Below are 10,712 nucleotides of genomic sequence, written 5' to 3'. Positions count from 1 at the left end.
GGATTTACGATAGGTTGATCTTTTCCATCATTCTTTATCACCCCCTTATGTCAATAATGATCGACTCTCTCTTCAACGGCAACTTTTTAACAATTCAGACCCTGTTCTTGATCGTCCCTTTTTCCCTGCGAATTGGAAACTGTTCTGAACAGCATTAAGAAATCTACTGCTCCAGAGATCGATGGCCATACCTATAATCATTATAAACATCTACCGCCTTCAGGATTCACTTTCTAGCTCCGATACTTCAATCACATATGGAACACCAGTCTTATTCCTTCGGCATGGAAAAAGTTGCTAATTGTACCAGTCCCAAAAACCAAAAGTTCTGTTGGTTCCGCAGATAACTTTCGCCCCATAGCTTTGCTTCCATGTGCTTACAAAATCTTCGAATACCCCATTCTCAACCTTCTAACATGGTTTATTGATCATCACCAACTCCTTCCCCAAAATATGACTGGCTTCCGGAAGAATATTTCGACATACGATGCTCTTGGCTCGGTTGTGCTCGACATCTATTATGCTTTTTATACTAGACGATACCTTTTGGCGACTAGTATTTATATCAAACACGCCTATGACTCCGTTATCTTGGACATTCTCAGTCACAAACTTTACGACCTTCATATCCCTGGCAAGATAACACGCATTGTACACAACACCTTAATTAACAGAAAAATCTATTTAATATACTAATATTGGGAATTCTTACGTTAACCGCATGACCTCTTTGTGCCTTTTACAAGGCAGTAAATTGAGTCCGATTGATTTTAATCTTTACATTCGTGACTTATTCACTGAATGTACAACTCCCGTACGAATAGTCAGTTTCGCAGATGATCTGTTCGTCTGTTAAAGCCTACTCTGGACGCTGGATGCGAGACGCTGAAACGTACTCTTCAAACTCTCGTTTCCTGGTCCTCTCAACATGGTGTAATGCCCCGCTATTTTACACCTGCGCCGCATTACATTAAAGTATATTTTGGAACGTGGCGATTTGCATTATGATCTGTATCCGGTGATTTAAATCTAAACAAAGATACATTTTTCGAATCGAAACTTAATTTTAAAAAAAGTTTGAGTCGAAGAAGATAGAGAATATATAATGGAAGAATCAACCCTGCGAATTATTTTATGGATTTAATGTTATAGTGACGAGGGTTTGAAAAGTGCAAAACTATTGTGCTAAATTTTAATTCACTTTCCAATACGTGTTGATTATTTTACAGTAAGGCATGAATAAAATATAATGGATTTCTGAAGCTATTATTTAGCTCAGGGGATTCTATCCCCTCTCCAAAATTCTACACACCATCACGTCTAAATTTTCGACATGAATTCTAAATAGGTATATTATAAAATAAAATGTGTTATCAAAATTTTCTGTGGGGCATGCTATATAATTTGTAGACTTGATATCAGATGGTGTTTGTAGCAAATCGTAATGTTATTGATCTTTCTTGCTGCTTAATTTATATAGATGCAATGATATATTATTATGGTGTCATAAGATGTTATATTGAAGTTGGTTACATGCTGACGATTCTGGAAAAGCTCACTAAAATACGTCAATTGTATTTAAAAAAGTTAAAAATGTAGATATTATGATATATATATATATATATATATATATATATATATATATATATATATATATATATATATATATATATATATATATATATAATGAAAGTATATAAAAAAGATAATTGTGTTAATATAAAAAGTTGCCTATAAGTGCACAGATATATTTATAAAAGATGATGAAGTAAAACTCCGTATATTTGATATATATGAGCGTAGGAACGTCAGATAGTACCAATCAATGTTTGAAAGAGAAAATAGAAATGAAATGAATTACTGCCAGGTATGCACAAGCAAGACACTAAAGCGAGCTACATACAAACAGAACTACAGTTATAATCATAGTACATGCAAGCACGCGCAAACTATTACTAAATTACTTAACAAATTTCAATGGCATGGATTTATTATTCATAATGTGATTATTACTGAATTTGCTCTTCGTTTTCACAATATAGATTTCAACACCATATAATGTATACAGAATCATTGTAGAACTGCTAGAAACTAAATTTACTTAAAGTAGGATTTTGGTACAAACCAGTTCAATTTGATGACGTTCTGGAACATTTAAATACATTTGCCAGACGTTGTGAATTTTAGATTCCTGCTACGTAACATCCATCTCTACTACGAATCTATAATTTTCCTCGGATAAAGAAGGAGAACATCGGCGACTCCGTTACTGGGCCACAGGCTCAGGTCTTCTCGTAGAAGATTCTGCGCCTTTTATTATCTTATGATAACGCCTAACTCATTGGAAGTCAGATACTGTTTTGTGTTGTCTGTCTTGTTGAAGTAGTAAAGGGTCCTGAAACGATATCTGTAAAGTCATCCACGGCAAGATAACACTGAAATAGTTAATGGAGGGCGTTAGTGAGAGTTAGCGCATTACATTTTTGGCGTCCCAAATCCAGGATATGGTTGCTAAGGAGATCAGATTTTGGTAACCTTAATTGGTCTGATATGACAATTACAATCTAGGTATTGATGTTATGAAGCGTACGGGAATAATTTTCATCCTTTCATATGTTTATGTCTAGCAACATTTCTGTAAAATGTCCAATAGATATCTTCAATAATTTTACAAATTATTCAAGCTTTTGGTTTGAAGCCCAGCATATATTTGATGGTGTTAGAAGACGAGGAAGGGAAAGCCCTCTGAACTAACAAGTAATAAAAAAATAAATGGCACTGAACTTTGTACAGAGTAAGTTATTAAGCGAATATTACAGAGACAGTGTTCGTGAGGTGGACACTATGCAAAGGTTATTACTTAAGAATGGCAGAATGAGTGTTGGTGAAATAAAAGGTGATAATTCGGTGAAAATGAATACGAATACTAAGTCTAGCCATACAACTAAGAAAAATAAAGAAGGAAATATGGAAAAAGAAAGAAGAAAAATAAAAGATGTTAGTAAAAGTGGAGAGAAGATAAAAGAAAGAAAAAGAGTAAAAGATAATACAAAAGATATAGAGAAAAAAGAGAAAAAATAGTAAGAGATGGTACTAAAAATGTAAAGGGAAAAGAGAAAAACATAATAAAAGACAAAACAGAAGATATAATGGAAAAGAAATAAAATGTAATTGAAAGTGATATAAAAGACAAGAAGGAGATTAAGCATAAAGGTTACGACAAAGAAGAAAAATAAAAAGGGATAAAAGAAAACATAAAGATAATTGTAACAGTGAAGCAAAGAGGAAAGAAAAGATGAAGCATAGACACAAAGAAGAGAAGAAAGGGACGACAATTATCAGAAATGATTCCGCAAAATGTAAGATAGATTTGAGGAAAATGAAGAGAACGCGAGTAAAGTAAGAAAGAAAATAAGAAGCTATAATGAAGAAGAGAAGGTCAAAAAGGAAAGAAAGAAAACAAGAAGCGATTCTGAAAACGATAATTCGAGAAAGGAAAGAAAGAAAACTAGAAGCGATACAGAAGATGTAAAGGCTAAAAAGGAAAGGAAGAAAACGGTAAGCGATACTGAGAATCAGAAGAAAGAAAGAAATCGAAACGTGATATTGAGGATGAAAAGAAGAAGAATAGAGAGAAGAAAGTTGGAATATAGAAACCAATATTAAGAGAATAAAACCCAAACTTAAAGATAAAATTGAAGAAGGGGAGAGGCAAATAAAGAAGCCAAAGAGCTATATTGAGAGTGAAAAGAAGAGTGAAAAGAAAGAAGATAGTAAAATAGCTAAAAAGAAGAAAACAAATTCTGATATTGAAAATGAGAAAAGCAAGAAGAGAGAAAAGGAAGAAGGCATTGGTGGAAAAGTTGGAAGAAAAGAAAAGAGATGTGAACCAGAAGATGGAAAAAACTAAGAAGATAGGGAAAAATTAAAAGAGAGACATTTTGAGGACAAACATAAAAGAAGAGAGAAGAAACGTTTAGAGATTAATAAAGAAAGTGATGGTCAGTTGGGATAAAGCTTAAAAGAAATGAAAAGGAAGTCTGCAAAAGAGAAACTAATGAAAGTTCACAATAGGACACATGATGAAGAAATTCCGTTTGTTGTTTTACGGGAAGCAACAACTAAAGAATATGAGACGATAGTCTTACTTTGTCTCAATTATCATCCTACAATCATAAGAAGGTGGACGAAGTGATAGACCCTGAGAATAGTGAAATTAGTATCAGAACAATAGATGGAAAAGAGAAATCCCAAGATAATTTTACAGAGAATGAAGATATTGATAAGCCAGATATTTTAACTGCAGAACAAATCGAAAATGAAACAATGATTGTAAATGAGAATAGAAGTAACACACTCTGTCAAGAAGATAAAGTAAACCAGCACATGGAAGAGGAGAGCAATTATGAGTAGCAAATACAATTACAGGAGAAATGCCAGTTTCAGAAAATGGAACAATAGACTATTATCATGAGGAAAAAGGAAAATATGAAATTGGAAACAATGACGATATTAACGACGATGACTCGGAAGAAGAAAGAGAAGCAAGGTATCGATTAAAGGAACAGAAGTATAAGAAAACAAATGTTGAAAGATGTTAAAGATATCGAAGGAAGAAAAAGTAACCTGATGAAGGTCATCAAAAGAGAAAAATGCATCAAGAAGGGAAAGAAAAAGAAAATTCGCGGAAAGGAACAGAATGGGGAAAAGAAAAAGAAAGAAAACTGAAGTTTCTACATGTTGGACACCAAAGGTAAAGAAAGCAAGATTCCAAACCCGGAAAAGAACGAGAAGAAAAATGAAACAATTGACACAATGTGAATTAAGGTTTAGTAAACCAAGATTCGAAAGACAAAGCGGAGAAGTAAGACGAAGGAGAGAAATAGAAATTCAGAAATAGAAGTGGAGAAAAAAGGATTAAATCCAGGAATGAAAAACAAAAGGAAAATAAGAAGAAAAAGATGTTTTTAGGAAAAAGGAAATTGGGAAGGAAGAAGTCAAAAACAGATTGGAAACATGAAATACATAAAACGAACCAATATTTGAAAGGCAAAAGAGAACGTAGAAAATTGAAAATCCGAATAGGTAGTAACGAATCATGGCATTCGATGAGACAGCAAACACTTGTATTTGACCCAGGAGGATGAACTAGCAGGAAACGTTAGATGATATAAGTTAATTTTGTGCATTTGTTAATTTTCGTTCAAGTTGTTTTTTGTTAAGATTTCATGTTATTTTATAAAATTATTACATCTATGAAGTTATTGCTGAAGAGTGAATAATCCAATTTCAAATGGTATTAGTGAAAGGTTGCATAATTTATTTAATGATTAAATACGAAATGAAAGTGATAAAATGGTATGAAGGAAGAGACATTAAAAATTTTATCCTGATAAAATTTTTGTTCAGACCAAAAGGAGACTGTAATGCCCCGCTATTTTACACCTGCGCTGCATTACATTAAAGTACATTTTGGAATGTGGCGATTTGCATTATGATCTGTATCCGGTGATTTAAATCTAATGGATTTAATGTTATAGTGACGAGGGTTTAAAAAGTGCAAAACTATTATGCTAAATTTTCATTAACTTTCCAATACGTGTTGATTATTTTACAGTAAGGCATGAATAAAATATAATGGATTTCTGAAGCCATTATTTAGCTCAGAGGAATCTATCCCCTCTCCAAAATTCTACACACCATCACATCTAAACTTTCGACATGAATTCTAAATAGGTATATTATAAAATAAAATGTGTTATCAAAATTTTCTGTGGGGCATGCTATATAATTTGTAGACTTGATATCAGATGGTGTTTGTAGCAAATCGTAACGTTATTGATCTTTCTTGCTGCTTAATTTGTATAGTTGCAATGATATATTATTATGGTGTCATAAGATGTTATATTGAAGTTGGTTACATGCTGACGATTCTGGAAGAGCTCACTAAAATACGTCAATTGTATTTAAAAAAGTTAAAAATGTAGATATTATGATATAAATATATATATACATATATATATATATATATATATATATATATATATATATATATATATATATATATATATATATAAAAGTATAAAAAAATTAGATAATTATGTTAATATAAAAAGTTGCCTATAAGTGCACAGATATATTTATAAAAGATGATAAAGTAAAACTCCGTATATTTGATATATATGAGCGTAGGAACGTCAGATAGTACCAATCAATATTTGAAAGAGAAAATAGAAATGAAATGAATTACTGCCAGATATGCACAAGCAAGACACTAAAGCGAGCTACATACAAACAGAACTACAGTTATAATCATAATACATGGAAGCACGCGCAAACTATTACTAAATTACTTAACAAATTTCAATGGCATGGATTTATTATTCATAATGTGATTATTACTGAATTTGCTCTTCGTTTTCACAATATAGATTTCAACACCATATAATGTGTACAGAATCATTGTAGAACTGCTAGAAATTAAATTTACTTAAAGTAGGATTTTGGTACAAACCAGTTCAATTTGATTACGTTCTGAAACATTTAAATACATTTTCCAGACGTTGTGAATTTTAGATTCCCGCTACGTAACATCCATCTCTACCACGAATCTATAATTTTCCTCGGATAAAGAAGGGGAACATCGGCGACTCCGTTACTGGGCCACAGGCTCAGGTCTTCTCGTAGAAGATTCTGCGCCTTTTATTGTCTTATGATAACGCCTAACTCATTGGAAGTCAGATACTGTTTTGTGTTGTCTGTCTTGTTAAAGTAGTAAAGGATCCTGAAACGATATCTGTAAAGTCATCCACGGCAAGATAACACTGACATAGTTAATGGAGGTCGTTAGTGAGAGTTAGCGCATTACAATGGCCTTGATATTTATTGGAAGAAGACCAGATTCATAGTCTTCTCTCGACCGAAACATCTTCCTCCTACCTACCTTCGTATCAATGGTATACAACTTTCCAATGAACCTGCGCTCAAATACCTAGGATTAATTCTTGATAAAAAAAATTAAATTGGAAAGACCATCTCAACTATTTAACTCAGAAGGTAGAAAACTTTACTCGTTTGTTTCGTTTGTATTTCAGCCAAAAAGTGGGGTCTGCACCCTTTCAGTCTTTTGACCATCTTGAAATAATGTGTGGTCGCTAAATTTATGTATGGTGGTATTTTCTATTCCACTACCATAAGTTATATTTACACGAAGTTGACCAGTATAGTCTATGAGTTGGTAAAAATAATTTTTCTCAGCCTCGCTTTTGTTCCAAACAAGCCCTCATTATCAATGATACTACTACTACAACAACTTATTATTATTATTATTATTTATTAATTAATTAATTATAACAACACTGTATAAACATGAAAGATAGGTGGTTTGTATTTGAATATTGAAAAACCTTGATTGCCAACCTCGGTAGTCGTGAAGTCTAGGAGTCAAGGACATTGTTCTCGAGCTTCTGAATTTGGGTTGAGGGTCTAGGTTGAATATTTGCGCACGAGCCAAACATTGTTAGAAGTTATAGGGCACTGGCCAAATATCTTGAAAACTGCTCGGCCCGGGTTAAGAATTGCCAACGACTCGAGCAGCTTGGCTCACAGCTCATTCACTATCGACCCGAACCGAGAAGTGAGCTGAGCCAACAGCTCACCCAACCGACTTAGCTAGAGCCGTTGGCTTAGTTGAACCGAACCGAGCAGATGGTTCATCCCAACCAAGCCAGAGCGAGCCGATAGTTCACCCCAAATGAGCCGGCTCGAGCCATCGGCACAGTTGTGCCGAGCCGAGCTGAGCATGTTATAAAATATATCTTCTGGTCTCACTATCGAGACGAGACGAGATGCAAGCAGCGTCCCCTCTCGTAAGCAACCTTAAAAGTATCCCATATTACTGCTTAGCTTACATTTCTCATGGCTTTCGCTTTCCAAGGTAATCAGGCCATGATTTCAAAACGAGCGAGCCATTTATCAAACTCAACTCCACTCGAAACTCGACGCCAAAAACAGTGAATCGGCTCGGAACTCGACTCGAGAATATTACCTTTGACTCGACTCAAAACTCGACTTGAATTTGAGTCGAGTTTTAGCTTGACTCGTGCCTATCCCTATGCGTTAAAAAAATGGTTGCTTATTATTATTCTGGTAAACTAGTTATATAATAATAACAACGTTATGTAAAATTAAAAATATAGAATATAGAGAAGCATTAGGACAAATAATACGAGGGGGTGAATCAAAACTTGCCAGTAACTCTAAACTCGATACATGCTTTTAAAGCTAGTTGTTCCAAACTCTATAATCAACTGGACGTTAGGTATGCAAACTGATCTAAAAGAACTCGAATATTACATACCATCAACATTACATCAATAAAGTAGGCCTGCTCATCAGAACAGTTTATCCATATTAACCCGTTACTGTATATCGTTAATTACTGGACCCTAACTGTTGATAAATATTTTCCACCGGGGCACCACTTTACTTCTAAATTCTGTCGACCATCATCTTCAGCTTTTAAGCAAAAGTATTCTTTCAAATATTCGAACGATAAAATATTTTAGTTCTCCATCTTTATAAAAACAACACCAATCAAAGTAAAATAGACTACCGGTACCATTGCACTCGTAGTTCACACACTGAATGTATTGATTTGGAGGTGTCAAAATCTATGACAAAATCTTCCAGCTGCTTGCAATCAGTACACGTGATTTCCCTGAGGCTCTCTTCATCTTGCAAAAACAGCAAGTGGCACTATGATCGCATCTCTTTCTTTGTGTGTCGGAGACTGACTGTTGGTCACTGACATACGTAGTTCATTTTCCATTGTTTCATTCTGAGAAATTCACTTACAGGGAAGAAACGTTTGTTTCCGAAAAAAAAAAAACATATATTGTAGTTACCGTACTCATCGGAAATGTAACGCGAAAAAAGTAACGCAAACTAGGTACGTTACTTGAAAATTTGTAACACGTTACCGTTACAGTTACTTTGGAAAAAGTGTAACGCGTTACTAGTAAACGTTACTTAAAAAGTAACACGTTACAAGTAACGCGTTACTTTCGTTACGTTACTTCCCAAGAGAGGTTCCACAATGGAACTTTATCAAAAACACATTTTATTAAAGCATCAACATCTATTTCCATCTTTATTTTTTTTATTTACTTTTATCTACGCACCTCGCAACGTCATCTGCTTTCACGCAAAACAAACTTTCTTCTTCACGTAGCGCTCAATTCCTCTGCAGACGACTCTCCATTCGCACGAATTCGACAATCCCAGTATGTTGGGATCTTTCGCATTCGCATTTTTTCGTCAGTTTTCGCAATTCGGAGGTCGGAACTAGCAGAGGGATCCCAATTTATTTACACTTGCTGGGAAATTCGCATTTGCATTCGCAATCGCATTCGAAAGCAAAGTAGGCGCGACCTTATTCAGGACGGTGGCAATATTCCTGCGACGTAACTGGTGCAGCAGAACTGAAGTGAAGAATTTACTGATCTGGCATCTCAACTCCAACAATGCTGCACTATATTCATCGAGGACCTAAACTTCCTTATTATCAATCTCCTTACCAGACATCTTTAACTACCTGCCAGGTGGAATTTCCGTACTGTACGCCTTATAGACAACGCACAAAAGGCGACCATGTTGTGGTTTCCAAGGGGGGGGAAGTATAAGCGATATTTCAAATATAGTTTCAAATTTTGCTGTAACTATTTTAAAATTTTTATTGGGTTTTCGATATTCCCAAGTACAATTTCCTATAGGGGGCACGAGCCCAAATACAATTTCCTTGCCCACCCTGGTGGGCGCCCTTGCAACGTACCGTTCCCACATCTATGATAGCGCATTTATGGGAGGACTACATTACTCAGCACCACCCAGATGCTGTTTTTATATACACGGACGCTTCTAAGCAGTGCCGAGCAGGACGAACATATGTGGGTATTGGAGTCAACATTCCTCACATTAATCTGCGCATAACTCAAGCATCACCTGATTACACTATCCATCTTCCTTGGAAAAGCAATGGTGGTTCGAACTGCACTTCTGCATGCGCTCCGTCTACGCTTAATTAACACCTTCATATGTAGCGATAGTCAGAGTTTTCTTCGATGCCTCCAACCCAGCGCTCACCAGATGCAGAACAACGGGATATTCCACAACATCTTTCAACAGGTACATCAAGAACGGGGATATCAGGTAACCTTTTTGTACAATTATTCGCACTGTAACATACCTGGCAATGAAACTGCTGATGAAGTAAACGGGGGGCTTTTATACAGCCTCCGAAACTTAAACTACCGGCCAGTACCTTCCTACCACAACTAGACGACCAATGACACCAAGAGTGGTATAATTTCCAACGGCAGACAAGAGGAGGACCAGGTAAATATTACTGGCAGATTGAACCATCTCCTACTACCCATAAATGGCCTCATTACTCCTCCTGGACACATGCACATCACATTTTATATAGTCGCCTCCGACTGCATACCGCCCAAACTCCCCTACAAAAGTGCCGCAGGGCCTTCGGGACACTCCCAACTACTATTGCCTACAGGATCTTGGCACCCTAGAACATCTTACTTATTCTTGTCGTTTTACGACGCGTTATCGTCCTGTATTTCTTAGCTCCTTGCACGCTTTGCTTGTTTATGGTCCATTGCCTATCAGCACCACACTTTCACTGAAAGACCCCACAG

Source organism: Thermobia domestica, chromosome 9 (assembly GCF_964235325.1).
Source record: "Thermobia domestica chromosome 9, izTheDome1.hap1.1, whole genome shotgun sequence".
NCBI classification, from domain to species: domain Eukaryota; kingdom Metazoa; phylum Arthropoda; class Insecta; order Zygentoma; family Lepismatidae; genus Thermobia; species Thermobia domestica.
Note: the sequence above shows the minus strand (reverse complement) of the source record.